Source organism: Triticum aestivum, chromosome 5D (assembly GCF_018294505.1).
Source record: "Triticum aestivum cultivar Chinese Spring chromosome 5D, IWGSC CS RefSeq v2.1, whole genome shotgun sequence".
In the NCBI taxonomy this organism is placed as follows: domain Eukaryota; kingdom Viridiplantae; phylum Streptophyta; class Magnoliopsida; order Poales; family Poaceae; genus Triticum; species Triticum aestivum.
This window is the reverse complement of record NC_057808.1, coordinates 55,310,376-55,331,211: the sequence shown is the minus strand read 5'-3', so window position 1 is coordinate 55,331,211 and position 20,836 is coordinate 55,310,376.

Below are 20,836 nucleotides of genomic sequence, written 5' to 3'. Positions count from 1 at the left end.
TAGGCTTCTCATCTTTCTATCAGGATCACGTGTTACTAATCCGTAGACTCGTAGGATTGTTGGTCTGAAGCCTCAGTACAGTTTCTACTACTTCCATGTGTTGACAGTTGATCTCGGAACCTTGATATTGTGATTCTGAATGGTTATGCCACCATTTTTGCAGGATGTCTCAAATCTTTTTGAGCATTTACAGCCGTTATGTTGTCCGAGTCATCCCAGGGTTCTAAACAATCTGATGCATTTGCAAAATCCTTTCCCTCTGTTTTTGCGTCCCTTTGGGCCAGATTAAGCACACTACCAGTGCGTTGAGGCACTCTATTGCCTCGGTATATATGTTGGAGCTATTATTATGACCCTAGGTGTTTTAGGGAGTCACCTAGTAATCTAGCCATGTTTTGTGTTCCCGGTGTGATGATTCTGGCCACCATTCTCGAAAGCATCTCGTGATGCCATTTGGTAGTAGGTATCCTACTCTTGGGTCCTTGACCCAAGATTCACTCTACTTACCTCGTGTTGATAGTGTTTCTCGTACCTTTAGGATATTAGTAACCTGTGCGATAGTCCTCGAGGTCCGTGGTATCTCATTCTTCCAATACCATGAACCATTATGGCAGAAGTTCTTTTAACCAAAAGATCACAACCAGAGTGCTCTTGACGAGTTCTCCATTCACATTGTGAATCTGCCAGTCCTTCTCCTTCTGCATGGGTTATCCGGAAGAAATACGTTGAACTTGTTCGGCATACTAATCCATGCATCCACAACTCAGATAATCATATGTTCTTTTGGGTTGTCCCTCTTTAGCTGTATTCCAACCTTCATCTATCAATTGATAGTCAAGGGTATGGGTGCGATCGTGTTCATCGATGCCTATTATTCTTGTGGTCTGTCAAGCCATTCTATTTCGGAATGACTAGGAGAAACAAACTCCAGTACCTCATCCATTTCGAGGTTTGGGTCAAAGTAGTTGTATTCCGCAGATCAAATTGCCAATCCAGCCTTTGATCTGTTCTACCTTGGAATGTCACCCTCTTTCATATCAAGAATGACGTGAGAATTGCACAATCTCTCATGAATTCATGACGTAGTGATACTTCTCGCCATCATTATTCATCTCTCGGTCTCCGTGTTGGTTGTAATCGGAATGCTGACAAGTGAACTGTGATGTGTGAAATCAATACTCCTAGCAACCGTGTTGCTTGGTAGTTTATGGACATTAATATCATTCTTAGCGTGTTGGTTATTGAATCATCATCCTAAGATTGATCGTGCTACCTAGTCCTTATTTTTGGTGCACTCTTCAATCAATGAGTTAGGATTTTTGTCAAACCCTTGCCCAGTTGATCATATCGTCTTGCCTGAAAAGCAAGATTGTTCTCGAGCTTAGTAACATATCGGTGGTTCGTGATTTTCTGAATATCTTCTCGGAAGTATCACCAGGTTGTCACCTGACCGCTATGTTGAGTTCGTGATCATGTTGGTATTCTTGTAAACCACCCTTTCTCCAAGAATCTGTGTTGGATACCCCTGAGCTAGTTGGTTAAGCCAAACAACAACTTGGAGAGTTGGAAGATAAAAGCTTGCCTGGCTTAGTTCATTTTAAGGGATATCTTTTTGTGAGTGTGTTGAAGAAAGATGATATCTTCATTGATTGATCCTCGTGATCAATTGTTGGATCTATTGCCTTGTCAATACTTTGATTTGAGTGTGGACTATCGTCAAATCAAATCAGAACCAACGATGTTCGTAATGTTGTCTTACTCATGGTTGATTCCTCGAGCATACACCATTATATCTTTTGGGTCTGACCAATGCTATTCCCGTGTTTGCCTAATTTTGGAATTCCATCTATATGGAAGCCTGGATGGATTGTTGCTGAGCCCATTGACAACAATTTCATCTTGTCCATGATTTTGTTGAGCATTAAGCTAGTGTTGGAAACTTTTATAAGCATTATTTTCATGTCCCGTCCATGAAGCATGTGTTCGGATGAAAGAAGTGACTCTCTCTAATTCACGTGCACTTGGTGTAAGTTGCCGCCGTGAATTCCAGAAAGTCAATGTTGTTTCCTCTGGAATCATCCCAAGTCAATCATGCACGTGCAAAGTATCCTGTGGTATGATAGACTGATCATCTTCATTCCATATGCATCCCTAGCACACCAAGCCACTGATTGATTTGTTCAAGATAAAGGAGTCTGTTCTAAGGTGAATTCTTTGGACTTCCACGCGTGGAGACTTCGATGTCATTAATGATGGTTCCCCACCTGAACTCGGTAGCGTTTTGTTGTAAGACTACTATGTGGTCATGCTTCTCTTGGACAGTGTGTTCACAGGTTTGTAGCAGAACCAGCTCGTGTTTTGGAGCTTGCTACCAAAGATCATCCCCTGAGAATCTCGCAACGTCATCTCGTCGATTTGTGTTGCAAACCTTCATTTTTCTTCCTAGACTCGATGAGTCTGGAATATCCTGCCACCAACCAGATCTGAATCTCGGGCAGATGCGATGGTTGGAACGTTTCCCAAGAGCTATGATATTGGTCTCTCGATAACCGGTAAAGTGGATGTCGTGGCCAACACACCCAGCCGGAAGACCTATTATGGTAGTATCTTGATTGAGTAAGTTGGCCACCTCCCCATAAGGATTTTGTAGGATTTACTCCAGAAGTTTTTCTTTATGGATCCTTTGTATTCCGAAGTCCGACCACTACTTGATGGCTATGTTGATGCTTTAAGCATGACCGTAGTAACCAGTACATCAAGGAGAACATTAGAAGCGGAGTGCTAAATGTCTCTCGGTCGATCATCCAGATTTCGTTCCCTTGGCCTCGCTAAGGTGAAGTTTGAGAAAGGGTTGTCTTTCTATGCATCTGCATTGTCCATCACTATTCGTCAAGGTAGTAAGAGGTGTTGCCAGGATCCTCGATACGGATGTTGGTAGAACCTTGATGAATATGGAAATGCTCAAGTTCTTGAGAGCACGTGCAAGCAAAATCATCCATGGTGTTGTCTTCAACAAGGTAGTCCACATCATTCCTTCTAGTATGAGTATGCCATTCCTTCGAATTCGTTCACATGATCGTTTGTGATTGCCTTAGGCTGGTATGAAGAGTTTCAATGATCTCTGAATCAAAAGTAATTCTTTTTGCCACTTAAGGGAATATTTATACGAGCCACCTTCCCTAAGGTGCCCCGTTATGGAATCATGGCAATTATCTCCTCGCTATTTTGAAACCATGCACCATCCTACCTAAGCGTGGGATTGTTGCCCACCAAATCAAATCTCATCGTTTGTTCTTCCATCCCTCTCGATGTGTTTTGTGTCTCAACTCGAGATGTTTCAACATCTCATTCCGCGAGTTGATCTTGTATAGCTCGATCTTCGAGAAGATAAATCCTGTAGAGTTTCCCTCTCTTCCGTCATCATAGTTGGATGAAGCTCTCGAAAGAAAAGATGTCAAGATCAAGATGATGCAATGAATCAACATCTTCGAGAAGAACAATTGGATCGTGAAGATTATGTTACTTTGCGTTCCCCTTTCATCTTACCCTACGCTTGAATCTCGGGACGAGATTTTTGTTTAGTGGGGGTGAGTTGTCACGTCCCTAGCCTTGCTATGCACTTGGACTAGCTTGGTTGCTGCATCATGTCTAAATTTCATTTAAAGTTGAATTGGGGATTGTTAAACCCTAGCACCAAATGAATTCAACTAGGTTCAAATAAAATATTTCAATGAACCCAAAATGCCCTTCAAAAATGTTCATTATTTATGGAAAAAGGTTAAAACCTTTACCAGAGGTGCTGCACATTTTTCCATGACATATTTGGGCTCTGAATTAAATCATATAGTATTTGCATTTGGGCATTTAAATGCTGTTAAATATTTTAAATGCTCAAATAATCATAAACTAAAATGTTTACTGTTGGATATATTCAAAACAGTAGCCATGATTAGTTTCATGATTTTTGGAAATGCCCTGGCATTTTTAATAAAGCCCAGAACACAATTACAGAATTAGAAAACAGAAATAAAAGAAAAGGACAGAAACCTACCCGCACCTACCTGGCCTGCTCCTGTAGCAGCCCAACTGGGCGAAGCCGGCCCAGCCCACTGGCCTCCCCCCTGTCATCTTCCTCGCGACAGAAGGACGCCGGGCGTGTGGCCACCGTGCGCCGGCACGCGCCCGTGCCACCTCCACCTTGCCTGCGTGCCCCCTCGGCGGCCTGGACGACCCTAGAGTCGCCACGCAGCCACTGACCGCCCTCTCACTCTCCCCGTGCCCCTCCCCTCCTCTGTTCTCTCTCTCTCACGGTTCGAGCGCCACCGTCGCCGCCGACAAGCACCACCGCGGCCACTGCCTCCCCCTCGCCCCCTGGACATGCCCAGGAGCTCCACCTCCATTCTCCGCGCCTCTCCGTCAACTCGCGCGACGCCGAACCCTCTGCATCACCCTCTGCACCGCCATCTTCGCCGCCTCTGCCCCGAGATCGCCGCTGACCTCCCGTCGTCGTCAGCCCCTTCCCGAGCTCCCCGAGGCCACCGTCGCAACCGCCGTGAGCTCCTCTCTCTTTAACCCCTAGACACGCTGTCCAAGTCGCTCTCTAACCCCGCCTGCCACCACGGCCGAGAGCTCGGCTCCGCCGGCCAAATCGCCGCCAGGGCCACGTCCACCCGAGCTCAAAACGGAGCTCGTCATCTCGCTCAGTGCATCACCAGCTGCCCGTAGCACCCATCCATGCCTCTTTCATGCAGCATAACGCCGACTCGAGCACACCCGCACACCGGCTGCCGCCGCGAGCTAGATTCCGGGGAGCCCGGTCGACCGCAGCCCCTCCCGCTTGCTTAGCTGGATGCGGCTGAGCGCCAGCTATGCGTAGTTGATTGCCGCTGCTGTTTTGGTCGCCGGAGGGCGTTTCCCGAGCCCCTCCGCCGCGGCTGTCGCCGCCGACATCAAGCCACCGGCGCGTTTGACCTTTTGACCAGGGGTTTGACTTCCCCTAGGTCACTGACAAGTGGGCCAGGCCCTATCTAACCCTAGGTTAGTTTCTTTAATTAGTGACTAATTAAAAGTGTTAATTAGTTATGACACTGACGTGAGGGACCCACAGGCCAGGTTTGACCTGGAGGGGTCAGTTGACCTGCTGACGTCACACTAACATCAGGCTGACGCAGTAAAGCATTTCCTGGATTTAAGTTTATTCAGAAAATTCCAGAAAATCCTATAAACTTCTAAAAATCATAGAAAATAATCTATAGCTCAGAATGAAACAAATTATATATGAAAAATTATCAGAAAAATGCAATCTATCCATCTGTATCATTTTCATGCATGCCAAACTAAGTTATACCTGCTGTTTAGGTGAAAACATGATAATGACGTTATAAATGCTAAATGTGGAGTTTGCATATGAACCCTTAGTTCATATGGACTTCATTTAAATTGTTGCTAGATACATTAGTGTAAATCATAACATTCTTGACATATCATGACCATGCATCATATTGTCGCATTGCATTGATTGTGTCCTTCTCTGTTTGCCGGTAACCGTCCCCTCTCAGTAGCCGATGCTCCGATGACGTGATCGATGACACCGATGAAGAACTATAATATCTTCAGAAGTGCCAGGCAAGCAAAACCCCCTTGTTCATTCTGATACAATCCCATTCTCTCGCTCCTGCTCTCTTCTACTGCATTAGGACAACATCGATTCAACTGTTACATGCTGCGGTAGTTGAACCCCTTTCCTCTGCATGACCTGTCATTGCCACAGTAAATAGATGAAACCCACTAGCATGAGTAGGAGTTGTTTGAGCCCTGATGTGCCTACTCATTCATGCTTGTTTGTCATGCCTGCTACTGCTTAGAGTTGAGTCGGGTCTGATTCGTCGGGGATGAATTGGAATGGTGATGAACATGTCCTACTGTGTGTGAGCTAAGTGTGTGAACACGATTTGGTAAAGGTAGCGGTGAGAGGCCATGTAGGAGTACATGGTGGGTTGTCTCATTGAAGCCGTCCTTAGGAACTGAGTTATGTGTTTGTGATCCATGATACAGTTACTACCACGCATTGGGCCCGAAACCAATGGACCCTCTCGGCTTCTTAATCACCCTTGTCCTCTGTCCAGGAGTTGCAAGTAGTTTCTGGTGTTTGTAGTATGATGGAGGTCGGGGGCAGCGCTGACCGGAGGGATGGGCTGTGATGCGGTAGGCACGTGGCACGGTGTACCGGGCGCCCGTTTGGTGTCTCGGGAACCCTGCACACATCGTTCGGGGCCGTATGTGGAAACCTCGGCCGGACTCCCTGCGGATGGAACCTGAATAGGCGATAAACCTGGACTAGAGACTTGAGTGTTTAGGTAGGCTGTGGCCGACACCCTCGCTGGGCTTCCGCTTGAAGGTTGCCGAGTACATGTCGTGTAAACGGCGGTAAGTGGTGAGAGCGTGTGTGTCGAAGTACACCCCTGCAGGGTTAACATCATCTATTCGAATAGCCGTGTCCGCGGTAAAGGACTTCTGGGTTGCCTATAACAGTTCATAGACAAGTGAAAGTGGATACTCTAAAATGCGCAAGATAAGCGTGAGTGCTATGGATGGCGTTCTCGTAGGGAGACGGGAGCGGATCCATAGTGGTGTATTGATATGGTGAATATGTGGATTCGTGTGTGCCACCTCAAAAGAGTTGCTTGCAGTCGTAGTTCAGGATAGCCACTGAGTCAAAGCTGGCTTGCTGCAGTTAAACTCCACTACCCCCTTTGTTGATACCGATGCATATGTAGTTAGTTCTGATGTAAGTCTTGCTGGGTACATTTGTACTCACGTTTGCCTATTTTATGTTTTGCAGAGAGACGTCAGTCTCGCTAGTAGTTCCGTGTGGACTTCGACGTTTAGCTTGATACCTCAGCTACGATCTTGTGCCCTCGGCAGGATCTGATAGATAGTCAGGCTTCGCAGCCTTTTTCTTTTGTAGATGTCTGTACTCAGACATGTTAAGCTTCCGCATGTGTTTGACTTGTATGCTCTGAATGTTGGGTCATGAGACCCATGTTTGTAATATCTGGCTCTTCGGAGCCTAATGAATAAATACTCTGAGTCGTAGAGTCTTGTTGTGATGCCATGTTGTATTTGCACATATCGAGCATATTGTGTGTATGATTGAAATGCTTGGTATGTGTGGGATCCGACAACCTAGTTGTTTATCCTTGGTAGCCTCTCTTATGGGGAAATGTAGTCTTGTGCTTCCATGAGCCATAGTAGTCCACTACAGCCCGGTTCACCGGAGTCCTGCTAGCCCAGCACTACTGCTCCGGAACACTTGACTGGCCGGCATGTGATTCACTTCGTTCCTGTGTCTGTTCCTTCGGGGAAATGTCACGCGGTGACATCCGGAGTCCTGCCTAGCCTGCCATAGCCCGGGTTCCCGGAGTCCTGTTAGCCCAGAGCTACAGCCCGGATTCGCACACTGCTGACCGACATGCTCGATGTTGATTCATGTATGCCTGTCCCCGTAAGTTAGTGCCACTTTGGGTTCACGACTAGTCATGTCGGCCCGGGTTCTCTGTCATATGGATGCTAGCGACACTATCATATACGTGAGCCAAAAGACGCAAACGGTCCCGGGCCATGGTAAGGCAACACCCGTGGGAATACCGTGCGTGAGGCCGCAAAGTGATATGAGGTGTTACCGGCTAGATCGATGTGACTTGGAATCGGGGTCCTGACAAGACGGCAGTACCGGCGGGAGGAGTGGCCGGCTCGCGAGTCTCGGCTTGATCATAACCGGCCGCAGGCGATGCGCTCGCACGCGCCTCGTTGCTGGAGGCACGATCAAGTTGAGGCTAGCCGGCTGCTCCACTGTCTGGCATGGCGTCTTCACCATCCTCTCCCTCATCCTCTTTGCCCTCGTCGCTGGAATCGATCTCCTCCGCCGAGTCCTCACCATCCGCCGGGTTCAGCCCGAACCACTCCTCCGGCTGAGCAATGCCATTATCATCCACCTCAGGAGCAAAGGCGCTGGTGTCGGTGTAGTCGGCGACTGCCGAGGCGCGCTGGATGATATCCGGCCGCACCGCCTCCAACTGCTCGTCGGCCTCCTGCCGCCAGGTGGCCAGCTGGTCCAAGCTCAACTCGGGATACCAGGCTTTGACGAACTCCAGCGCCCGCCTGGCGCCTGACCGAGCTGCAGAAGCCTTCCCGGCCTTGAAGCGGCCAACCACTACCTCCAGCCAGTCGGCAGTCCGACTGGGGGTACGGGGAATCGCCTCGCCGGGCCAGAGGGCGGCCAGCACTTGCGCCCCAACGCGCTGAAGACGGCGGAGCATGCGGTGAGCCGGCTGGAGGCGGGCTTGGATCGCCAGAAGCTGCTCCTCAAGCGACCGACGAGCATTCGGCGCGATCTCCACACCGGCTTGCCTTCGTGCCTCGCGGTGGGCCTCGATGACCTGGTTGGCAGCACTAGAGTAACCAGGGAAGTACTCTGCACAAGAAAAAAAGGAAGAGAAAAAACACAAAGTCAGAGAATGGACCAAATGGCAAGCGGCAAGCAAGAAACGAAGAAGAAGGCGGCCTATCGTCAACCAAGTCTTCGATCTGGCCATAGCCGCTGATCAGTGACTGCCTTGCCTCAGCCCAGCTCGCCGCCTCGGGCCCGTACTCGGCCTGGAGGGTGGCCTCGCTATCCTGCACCGCCTTCAGGGCCGCCTTGTGGCTCCCCTCCTGGTCGGCCAGCCTCTTGACCAAGCGGTCACGCTCCTGAACCAAGGCGTCGAACTCGGCTTCCTTGGCGCGAGGGCGGTCTGGGTCCCACCCAACTGCTCCCTCAGGTTGGCATTGGCCTCTGCAGATATGGCAAAGAAGAAAAAAGCAATAAGAAAGAAGTCGCCAAGAAAGATCCGACCCGACTGCTCAGCAGTCGGCCCGAATCTCGGGGACTACACCCAGTGGGTGTGCTAACGCGCCCCCACGTGAGATAAAAGATGAAGCACATACTCCGGCTCTCAGTTAGATCAGCGGTCTTTTGGGTCAACTCCCGAGCCTGGGAGTTGAAGGCAGCCGCGCGGAGGTCATGGTAGTCCTGCAAGTCGGACAGAGAAGCGAACAAGAGCAATATAACCAATCAAAGTCTACTAAGAAATTCCAAGCCGCCTGCTCAGCAGCCGACTCGGAACTCGGGGACTACACCCAGTGGGTGCGCCGACGCGCCCCACGGAAGAAACCAAGATCAAGAAATAGAAAAGCGAGAAGACTCACCCGAATGGCCGCCCGTGTCGCGAGGAACTCTTCATTGTACTGCCTCAGCACGGCGGCCTGGGACTGAAGCCGGTTCCGGACTTCTTGCGCCGCCATGTTCACCACGGCCGTCCCACCACCCGGCGTCCACCCCGAGCTGGCGCTGGCTGTCTCCAGATCCTGGGTCGACGAGCTAGAGCCTGCGGCCTTCTGCGGGTCCGGCGCCGAAGTCGCCTTCCCAGCGCGCTGGCGTGATGGCGACCGGACCACCAGGTCCGTCCTCGCAGTCGGCTCACCTCCAACCGGCCACACGGGCGGCGTGTCAAGCTGGCTTCCTCGGTCCGCCCCAGTCGGCGATGGCGGTGCCGCCTCCCTCTCCCGGACGACGACGTCGTCCTCCTCCCTCTCCCCGGCAGGTCGCCACCGGCTTCCTCCGGTGGGGGCTCCGGGATCTCGGGCGCCACGGCGCGCAGGGGGTGACAAGCAAGGCCGCCGCCACTACCGCCGCGGCTGCAGCCTCTGCCTGAGCCTTGGCCGCCGCATCGTCTTGTGCCTTCGCCGACTCCTCTGCCATCTCCTGCGCCGCCTTGGCTGCGGCCGCCCTCAGCTTCTCCGCCTCCCGCTCCTCCCGCGCCTCCCGTGCGTTCCGCTCCATTGCCGCTTGAATCTCGGCACGGGGTTCCACGCAGCGGGTGCTTGCGGATCCTCCCGCCGATCCAACCACGGAGGCGGCAGCGATCCGCTCAAGAGAGAGCGGAGCTCTGTTTGATAAGTCAAGACAAGGATTCAGAAATCGACAAGAAAAGAAGAAGGAATATGCAAGAGAATCGACACTTACGCCGAAACCTTTTGCGGCTGCTTCACCACCTTGCAGAAGCGGGCCGCCTTCGCGGCCGCCTCATCCCGCCTGGTTGCCGCCGCCCTGCTCTTGGGCTTCTTCGGCCGACTGCCGAACAAGCCCGACGCGGCCCGGCGCTTCTGCGCGCCGCCTCGAGCAGGCGGCCCGGCGGATGAACCCGCACCATGGTCGGGCACCGGCTGGCGGCGCGGGACGATTTCTGCCTCGTCATCATCCGGCCAGTCGTTGAAGCTGGCTCCAAGCCCGGAGCTGCCAGCTTCGCCGCCTCCTGCCTCGGTGTTATCGTCCATAGCGGCCACCCCCAAGTCGGGGTCCTCCAAGTCATTCTCCGCCCGGTCGGGGAGAAATTGGCGATCCGCCCCCGCTGACCCAGCCGTAGGTCGAAGGAGAGGGCTCTGCCAAGACAAGCCGACTGGTCAGAGTCGGCCAAGAAAAACTTGGTCACAAAACTAAAGAAGAGAAGATAAAGAAAGCAAACCATAGGCGGGGGATCGGCACGGGAGTACGGCTCCTTGCCAAACTGCCACTCTTTGGAGAGCTTGCAGTTCGCGAGATAGTTCACCATGTGAGCCACCTCGTCATGAGGCATCTCCTTGGTGCACATCCATCTCAGATCAAGTTGGCCGCTCATTTAACAGATCAAATGAGGGCGGCCTTGAAGCGGGAGCACCCGGCGCACCACGAAGGCGGCCAGCAGGTCGGACCCAGTCAGGCCCTCCGACTGGATCATTACCCGGAGTCGGGCGACGGCGGCGGCTCCAGCCGGCGACAGGGTCCTGGCCTGATAGGACCACTGGGGCTGCCTCCCAGCCGGCGGGCCGGCTACGTAAGCCGGCAAATTGACGTAGTCGCCTTGTGGGGCGACGTTCCTCACGTAGAAGTACGATTTCTGCCAGAGCTTCACCGACTGGATCACCGTGATGGCAGGGAAGGGGTTGTCGGCTGCCGGCCTCCACACCGCGATGAAGGCGCCGCTCTGTGCCAGCACGCCCTGCATGCGGGTGCCGAGCTTGGATTGGAAGAATTCCCCCCAGAGCTCGAGGGTGGGAAGGACGCCGAGGAAGCCCTCGCACAGAGTGATGAAGGCGGACAGCAGCACCACCGTGTTTGGAGTGAGGTGGTGCGGCTGGAGCTGGTAGAGTTCGAGGAAGGAGCGGAAGAAGGTACTCGCGGGCAGGCCGAGGCCGCGCAGGAAGTGCGAGCGGAAGATTACCCGCTCGCCTTCCTCCGGCGCCGGCGAGATCTCCTTCTTCGGCGCAAGACGGACCCGCACCTGGTCCTTGCCGGGCAGCCGCCGCGTCTTGTGGAGGAAGTCGATGTGGTCCGCGTGGACGTTGGAGCCGTCCCAGTCTCCGCGGTGCTGCATGACGGCAGGAAGCTGACGAGAAAGGGCGCGGTGACGGCGAAACCACGGCCCCGCGGCGGCAAAGTTGCGGGGTAGTGCGAAGACTAGAGGGACGGCGCGGCGGCGAAGGGCTGCTGCGGCGGAGAAGGAAAGGAAGAAAATGGCGAAGCGAGGGTGAGCGTGCGAGCGCCTGCCGCTCCCCCTACTTATAGCCTCGTGCGGCGAAGCCGAGGAGGCGAGGCGTGGGGGGAACGTGGGATTAACTGCGCCCACTTCCCCACATCCCACGATTATTGCGCCCTAACGAAGTGCAGAAACTGCCGTCGAAAGGCGAGCGGCCTGCTTTGGGCCACAGAAAATCCGCGCCTGGGCCTAGGCGTGTGAGTGGTGGGCCCCGGCCTGCGGCGGCGTCCCGTCGCGCGCGTGGGCTGGCAGGCTTTTTTCAGCCGGAGGGTGCCACGTGGCGTGCGAGCGGCGAGCGGCCGGCCCGCAACCCGGCGTGCGCACCAGCCGACTCCCGCCTTCAGACTTCAAAATCTAGCAAAAACGGCGCACCCAACCGAAGCCGGCTCCTAGCTGCTGTCTCTTCAAGATAGGAAGCTGACCGTGCTTCTCGTCCTCTTCTCAGCCTCAAAACCCAACCAGCTTCGGGGACTACTGTCGGAGTAAATGGCCACGGGTAGCCTAACCGACTCCCTTGGCTCTTTGAAAAATTATCAGGCCGATCGGGCCTTCAAGCATCCAAAACACAGGGCCGCCTTCCCCTGGTCGGCTATCTCACAGGCCGACTACCGGAAGGCGACCCGACCTCAAAAACCTTCCCGAAGATAACCGTAAGATGGCCGACTCCCAGAAGCCGGCCATAAGAAGACCGACTCCCCGAAGCCAGCCATAAGAAGACCGACCCCCAGAAGCTGGCCACAAGAAGACCGACTCCCGGAAGCCGCCCGAGACTGCACCCTCAAGGGTTGCACCCACATAACGGTGATGAGACGGGGCGTGGCCACAGTACAGCCTGCCACCCCCGAATCCCGGAGCACGCATGGCCACAGTGCTCCGTACGGGTCAGCCATCGCCCGTCCGGCGCGGCACTGTTGCCATGTTGACCGTGACGCCACCCATAACAGGCGCCAGTACGGCCCGCGGGCGGCAGGCCCCTTCAGCCAGAGAGACGCTCGAAGGCGGCCAGGCCTCCCCTAGTCGTCCTGGGGCGTAGCCGGCTCCCAATAGCCGGCTACCTCCCTCCCTCGGAGTATGTGTATCATTAAGGAAGACAAGATGAGGTAAGGCTACAGTGAGAGCCCGCCAGCGGCGGCACTGTAGCCATGCTTACCTCGACCAAGCCCTCGTCATCAGGGGCGAGGCAACAGTAACCAGCCACCGACAAGACCCCCAGGCGGTGGGGCCCGCCTGTCGGCCAAGAGGACGGCAGTCGGCGGGCCCCAACGGCGAGCGGAGAAGCCGGCGAACACATACACTGACGGCTGGGACCCGCGCCCAGCCGGATTACCATTGTATCCCTGGGGGGTAGGCCTATATAAACCCCCTAGGGCACCCATGCAAAGAGTAGATCTCTAAGATAGTTTGACACACCACATAGAGAGAAGAGGAGAGCTAGCCTTGCCTTTCTTCCTCCTCTAGCCAAACAGCTCAAGGAGCATTTGTAGCTACTTGTGTTGATCTAGTGATCATGCGGAGACCCCGCAGAGCAGGATTAGGGGTGTTATCTCCACGGAGATCCCCGAACCTGGGTAAGATCCGCCGGCGTGCATGTCTTCGCCTTATCCCGTTTCCAGGCACCGGCGATGTCTTACTGGCTCCCACAATGATAAGTCACCCGTTGGCATATGCCGCACCTACCACCCGACACTTGGGCATCCCCAATCTTAAACTTTTGTGTCTCCTTAATTCCTCTCATATCACGGTTTTCCTAAATCTCAAAAGCTTCATCCACACAAAAACTCAAAAAGAACTCGTGAGATAAGTTAGCATAAAACAATGCAAAAGCATTATCATTATCTACTGTAGCAAATCACTAAAATTATTATTCAACATTGCATACTAAATGCCTTTGCATATTTAATACTCCTATCCTCAAATAGAATCATTAAACAAGCAAACATATGCAAACAATGCAAACATAACAGCAATTTGCCAAAACAGTAAAGTCTGTAAAGAATGCAAGAGTATCAATACTTATTAAACTCCAAACATTATGAAATTCTACCACACTGTAGAAAATTTATCAGATCTTATTATGCAAAAAGTTTCAACATTTTATCACCTTCTGATTTTCCTCGGAAATTTTTGCAACATCGATAAACTTTCTGTTTTCAAACAGCAACATGTATACTTGCAAGATAAGCATGGCAAAGGCTATCAATGCCACTTTTATTGAAATAAAAGATGCAAAATATTATTATAAATAACAGAAAGCAAATTCTTAACAAAATAAGTTGATGCTCCAAGCAAAACACATATCATGCGACGAATGAAAACATTGCTCCAAGCGAGGTTACCGATAATGTTGGAGACGAAAGAGGGGATGCCTTCCGGGGCATCCCCAACTTAGTCGCTTGGATATTCCTTGAATATTATCTTGGGGTGCCTTGTGCATCCCCAAGATTAGGGTCTTGTCACTCCTTATTCTCCTCATATCGATACCTCACCCAAAACATGAAAACTTCAATCACACAAAACTTAACAGAACTTCGTGAGATAGGTTAGTATGATAAAGAGCAAACCATTCCACTTTGGTACTGCCAAAGACAAGATTCATAATTGGTCTCACACAATGCCTACTGTACCTCATCATTTCCACAATTTATATTGAGCAATATAAGCATATAAACTAGAAAACAAGCGAACTATGCATTGTAAACAGAATCTGTCAAAAACAGAACAGTCTGTAGTAATCTCGATAACTACCATACTTCTGCTACTCCAAAAATTATGAAACAGTTAGGACCACGTGAGCAATTTGTATATTAAACTTCTTAAAAAATAATCAACTCAAAATCACTCTTCTCTTAAATATGAGACTTATTTTCGTGAGCGCAAAAGTTTCTGTTTTTCAACAGGGTCAAATCAATTATCACCCAACATGATCCCAAAGGCTTTACTTGGCACTTTATTGAAACAAAAGCAATAAAACATGATCAATACAGTAGCATAATCATGCGAACATGCAAAAACAGTAGGTAAAAGTGTTGGGTTGTCTCCCAACAAGCGCTTTTCTTTAATGCCTTTTAGCTAGGCATGATGATTTCAATGATGCTCGCATAAAAGATAAGAATTGAAACATAAAGAGAGCATCATGAAGCATATTACTAGCACATTTAGGTCTAACCCACTTCCTATGCATAGGGATTTTGTGAGCAAACAACTTATGGGAGCAAGAATCAACTAGCATAGGAAGGCAAAACAAGTGCAAATTCAAAACAATCAACACATAGAGAAGAAACTTGATATTATTGAGATATGTAAGGGCATAAGTTCCTTTATCATAATAATTTTCAGAGGCATCATGAATGGATTCAACAATATAACTATCACATACAGCAGTCTTTTCATTATGCACAAGCATAGAAGATTTATCACTCTTTATGGCATACATGTCATCATAATAATCAACATAGATAGCAACATTATTGTCATAGTCAATTGAAACCTCTTCCAAAATAGTGGATGTATCACTAAATAAAGTCATGACCTCTCCAAAGCCACTTTCATCAATATGGTAATAAGATTCAACACCCTCCAAAATAGCGGGATCACTACTACCTAGAGTTGACACTCTTCCAAACCCACTTTCACCAATGTAATCATCATAAATAGGAGGCATGCTATCATCATAATAAATTTCCTTATCGAAAGTAGAAGGAATCAAAGGATCATATTCATTAAGAAAAGCATCCCCAAGCTTAGGAAAAGCATTATTTCTAGCAAATAAATCTTCAAACATATCATAGTCATCAAACATAGCATCCCCAAGCTTGTGGTTTTGCATATCATCACAATCATTCTTATCAATAGCATGAATGGCACCAATAGTATAGCAAACATTATTATCATATTCTTCCAAGCAAGTGCTAAAAAGATTTTCAAGATCATAAGGGATATCGTTGTCTTCCCAATCATAATCATTACAAAAAGTAGTAAGTATTACAAAATCATACTCAATATCATCATCCTCCATCAACATATTTGATTCACTTTCATGAGGCACGATGCTGATGGGAGCAACATTATTTGGCAGAGATACCTTTTTTACCTCTATTCTTTCTTATTTTCTTCTTCTTCACCACACCATGTGTGGGTTTAATTAATTTTTTCAAGCTTCTTGTGGGAGAGATTGATTGGATAGGAAGCTCCTCCTCGTTACCTGATTCATCATAATAAACACTAGGAGGGTATTGGGAAATATTTTCCCTTTCATTAGTACTCTCCTCATATTCTATTTGTTTTCTTGCCTCTCTGGCAATATAAGGATTCTCAATGTAATTTAACGCACAAAACATATAAATTTATTCTAGATCTAAATCAAGAAACCTCTCGGGATTTGCAAAACCCCTAGTTATACGCTTCATTTCTTCATACCCCAAAAGAAGACTAAGCTCTTTATGATGCTCAAGGGTAATCAAGTTATCGCAATTTTTGGACACGATTTGATCATGAAATTATTTGCATTGGAGATTTAAATGACCAAGTTCATTGCAAAGTTCACAAGGATGGCGGAAAAAAATACATCTTTCAGCACAATCATCTAGCCTCTCTTGCAACTTTTTCCTTTCTAAATATTTATGCTTCTTACAAAATATATCTTCCCTTTTTGGTGTGCAAAGGCACTCCCAATTAACTCCACAAAAAGTGACATGCTTATAAGAAACATTTTTCTCATGACTTGTGCAATCATCATTAGCATTTTGGATATTCAATGAATTCACACTAACAACATCGCAATCATGCTCATCATTCAAATATTTTGTGCCAAGCATTTTATTGACTTCTTCTTCTAACAATTGAGCACAATTTTCCGAACCATCACTTTCAAGAAATATATTATAAAGATGATCAATAATAGGATGCAACCTAAATTCCATTTTTTTAGTTTTCTTTTTATAAACAAAACTAGTGATAAAACAAGAAACCAGAAGATTCAATTGCAAGATCTAAAGATATACCTTCAAGCACTCACCTCCCCGGCAACGGCGCCAGAAAAGAGCTTGATGTCTACTACACAACTTTATTCTTGTAGACACGTGTTGGGCCTCCAAGCGCAGAGTTTAGTAGGACAGTAGCAATTTTCCCTCAAGTGGATGACATAAGGTTTATCAATCCGTGAGAGGTGTAGGACAAATATGGTCTCTCTCAAATGACCCTGCAACCAAATACAAGAAATCTCTTGTGTCCCCAACACACCCAATACAATGGAAAATTGTATAGGTGTACTAGTTCGGCGAAGAGATGGTGACAAAAGTGTAATATGGATGGTAGAAATATATTTTTATAATCTGAATAAATAAAAACAGCAAGGTAGCAAATAGTAAAGTGGCACAAAAACGGTATTGTAATGCTTGAAAATGAGGCCTAGGGTCCGTACTTTCACTAGTGCAACCTCTCAACTGTGCTAATATAATTGGATCATATAACCATCCCCCAAAGTGCGATGAAGAATCACTCCAAAGTTCCTATCTAGCGGAGAACATAAGAATAAATTGTTTCTAGGGTATGAAACCACCTCAAAGCTATTCTTTCCGTTCGATCTATTCAAGAGTTCGTACTAAAATAACACAAAGCTATTCTTTCCGTTCGATCCATCCTAGAGTTCGTACTAAAATAACACCAAAGCAAATTCATATTCATAGTACTCAATCCAACACAAAGAACTTCAAAGAGTGCCCCAAGATTTCTACCGGAGAAACAAAGACAATAACGTGCATCAACCCCTATGCATAGATTACCCCAATGTCACCTCAGGAATCCGCGAGTTGAGTGCCAAAACATATATCAAGTGAATCAATACGATACCCCATTGTCACCATGACTATTCAATTGCAAAACATATATTAAGTGTTCTCAAATCCATAAAAGTATTCAATCCGATAACAACGAAATCTTAAAGGTAAAAGCTCAATAAATCACAAGATAAAGAGGGGAAAACACCATATGATCCGACTATATTAACAAAGCCTGCGATACATCAAGATCGTGACATGTCAAGAACACGAGAGAGAGAGAGAGAGAGAGAGAGGGAGAGAGAGAGAGAGATTAAACACATAGCTACTGGTACAAACCCTCAGCCCCGAGGGTGGACTACCTCCTCATCGTTGTGGCCGCCGGGATGATGAAGATGGCCACCGGAGATGATTCCCCCCCTGCAGGGTGCCGGAATGGGGTCTAGATTGGTTTTCGGTGGCTACAGAGCCCTGCAGCAGTGGAACTTCTGATCTAGGTTAACCCCCATGGGTTTCGGAATATTTGGGAATTTATAGGGCAAAGAGGGGGTGCGGGAGGCCACCGAGGTGGGCACAACCCACCAGGGCGCGCCAGGGGGAATATTTGGGAATTTATAGTGCAAAGAGGGGGTGCGGGAGGCCACCGAGGTGGGCACAACTCACCTGGGCGCGCCAGGGCGCCCTGGCGCGCCCTCGTGGGTTGTGCCCCCCCTCGGGGCAACCCCCCCAGGTGTTGCTCTGGCCCAATGGATGTCTTCTGGCCCATAAAAATTCTCCGTGGAGTTTCGTTGCGTTTGGACTCCGTTTGGTATTGATTTCCTGCGATGTAAAACAAGCAAAAACAGCAACTGGCACTGGGCACTGGGTCAATAGGTTATTCCCAAAAAATGATATAAAGTTGATATAGAATGATTGTAAAGCATCCAAGAATTATAAAATAACAGCATGAATACTTCATAAATTATAGATACATTGGAGACGTATCACTTAACGCCAATATTCTTACTAAAGCATAATTACTCATCCACATGACTCACATATCACATCATCATATCTCAAAACTATAAATAAGAATCAAGTTTATTTTGTCCCATGATTTTCAGGAAAGTTTTTATTATATCCTTCTTGGATATCTATCACTTTAGAACTAATTTTCATATGTCACTACAAGAATCAGCTATTTTGCCGTCTGCCACGGCGGACGGCAAAGGCATGAACGGCGGACGGCAAAGGCCTTTGCCGTCAGCCGCGGACGGCAAAAGGCTCCGGCAAAGTAGGCTACGGTAAAGAGCTACTTTGCCATCTGCTTCCTGGCGGCTGACGGCAAAGGGCCTTTGCCGTCTCCAGCGGACGGCAAAGAGAGCAGACGGCAATAATTGCGCTGTCAGTCCGTTAAGTGGCTAACGGCAGGCCTTTGCCGTCCGCCGCTGATGGCAAACTTTCTAGTGTCTTTGCCGTCTGCCACTGTAGGCAAACTTTCTAGTGTCTTTGCCGTCTGCCACTGTAGGCAAACTGACCAAATTGGTCAGCTCCCAGGAAGCACAGTTGGCTGCCACGTGGCTTCTTTGCCGTCTGCGGCTGACGGCAAAGAGCCCGTTGCCGTCGGTGGCAGACAGCAAAGAGCCTGCATATTGGCTCTTTTTCTGTTTTTTATTAAATCCAATAATTTTCACAACAAATATATATGACATATATAGATATATTTCACAGGCCTATTTAACAGCAAACATATCACATATATCCAGCACATAAGTTCCATCCATTCATACATAAGCAAGTTCCATCCATTCATACATAAGCAAGTTCCATCCATACATATTACATAAGCAAGTTCCATCCATCCATTCATACATAAGCAAGTTCCATCCATACATAAACAAGCACTCCATAGCTAAGGTGACTAGAATAAGAAGACTAGAACAAGAAGAGTAGAACAAGCACTCCATCCAGCACATAATGAAATCTGCAAAATGGCAAAATAAGAAAGTTAGAAATAGGTGACTAGAATAAGAAGACTAGAACAAGAAGAGTAGAACAAGAAGAAAACTAGAACAAGAAGTATATGTCATTTATGAGCTAACTTACGTGAAATGGATCGTATATGAGCTAACTAAGTTGAAATGGGTCGTTTATGAGCTAGCTAAGGTGAAATGGATCATTTATGAGCTAACTTAGTTGAAATGGGTCGTTTATGAGCTAACTAAGGTCAAATGGATCGTTTTTGAGGTAACTAAGGTGAAATGGATCGTTTTTTAGCTAACTTAGGTGAAATGGATCATTTATGAGCTAACTTAGTTGAAATGGATCGTTTTTTAGCTAACTTAGGTGAAATGGATCATTTATGAGCTAATTTAGTTGAAATGGATCTTTTTGAGCTAACTTAGGTGAAATGGATCATTTAAGAGCTAATTTAGGTGAAATGGATCGTTTTTGAGCTAACTTGGTGAAATGGATCGTTTATGAGCTAAATTAGTTGAAATGGATCGTTTATGAGATAACATAGGTAAGATGGGTCATTTTGGAGCTAACCTAGGTGAAATGGGTCATTTTAAAGCTACCGTAGGTAAAATGGATCATTTAGGAGCTAATCTAGGTAAAATGGGTCATTTTTAGCTAACTTGGATGAACTGGATCATTTATAAGCTAACCAAGGTAAAATGGGTCATTTTAGAGCTAACTTAGGTAAAATGTATCGTTTATGAGCTAACTAAGCTAATTATGCAATTTTTGACATAAGTAAGCTAAGTACAGATCGTTTTAGAGCTAACTTAGGTAAAATGGATGGTTTTGGAGGTCAGTAAGCTTATTAAGTCATTTTGGAGGAGAAGAAGCTAAGTCTAGGTCATTATGGTAAGCATTGGAGGAAATAAAGCTAAGTCTAGGTCTTTATGCATGTGTTAAGCAAAACACTAGATAAACTTACCATGATCCAGGAGGTGTAGGAGCGGGCTGGCTCGTGTCGGTAGCTGGAGAAGGATTGTGCGATGCTTGTCTGGAGTTACGCTGCACCAAAGATCATTTCCAATGTCTTGTTAGCATGATGACACTCAAATGTTAAGACTAGCAAGTAATGTCCATTCAAATTAAACTCACCATGGTCCCAGGAGCAATCACTAGCATCGGCGGAGCGGTCTGACCGGCCTTCTCGCACACAGACTGCACATTTGGTTTTGACGACTCAGTCATACTAGTTAGTAATGAGACAAACACTACATGAATGTTTTGGCTAATCTGCAGAAGAAACTTACCACAAGGAGCTCGTACATGGCCCTTGCCTGCATGTCATTCCGTGCCCTCTCCTCCTCCAACATCTTTGTCGTCCTCTCCTCCAACTCCCGCTGCCTCTCCGCCGCCTCCGCCAGAAGTTTCTCCGTTCTATCTCTCTCACTCTGTATAGCAGCCTGCAACACCACTCACATGACCATTTGTAATCATTGATGGAAGCGCACA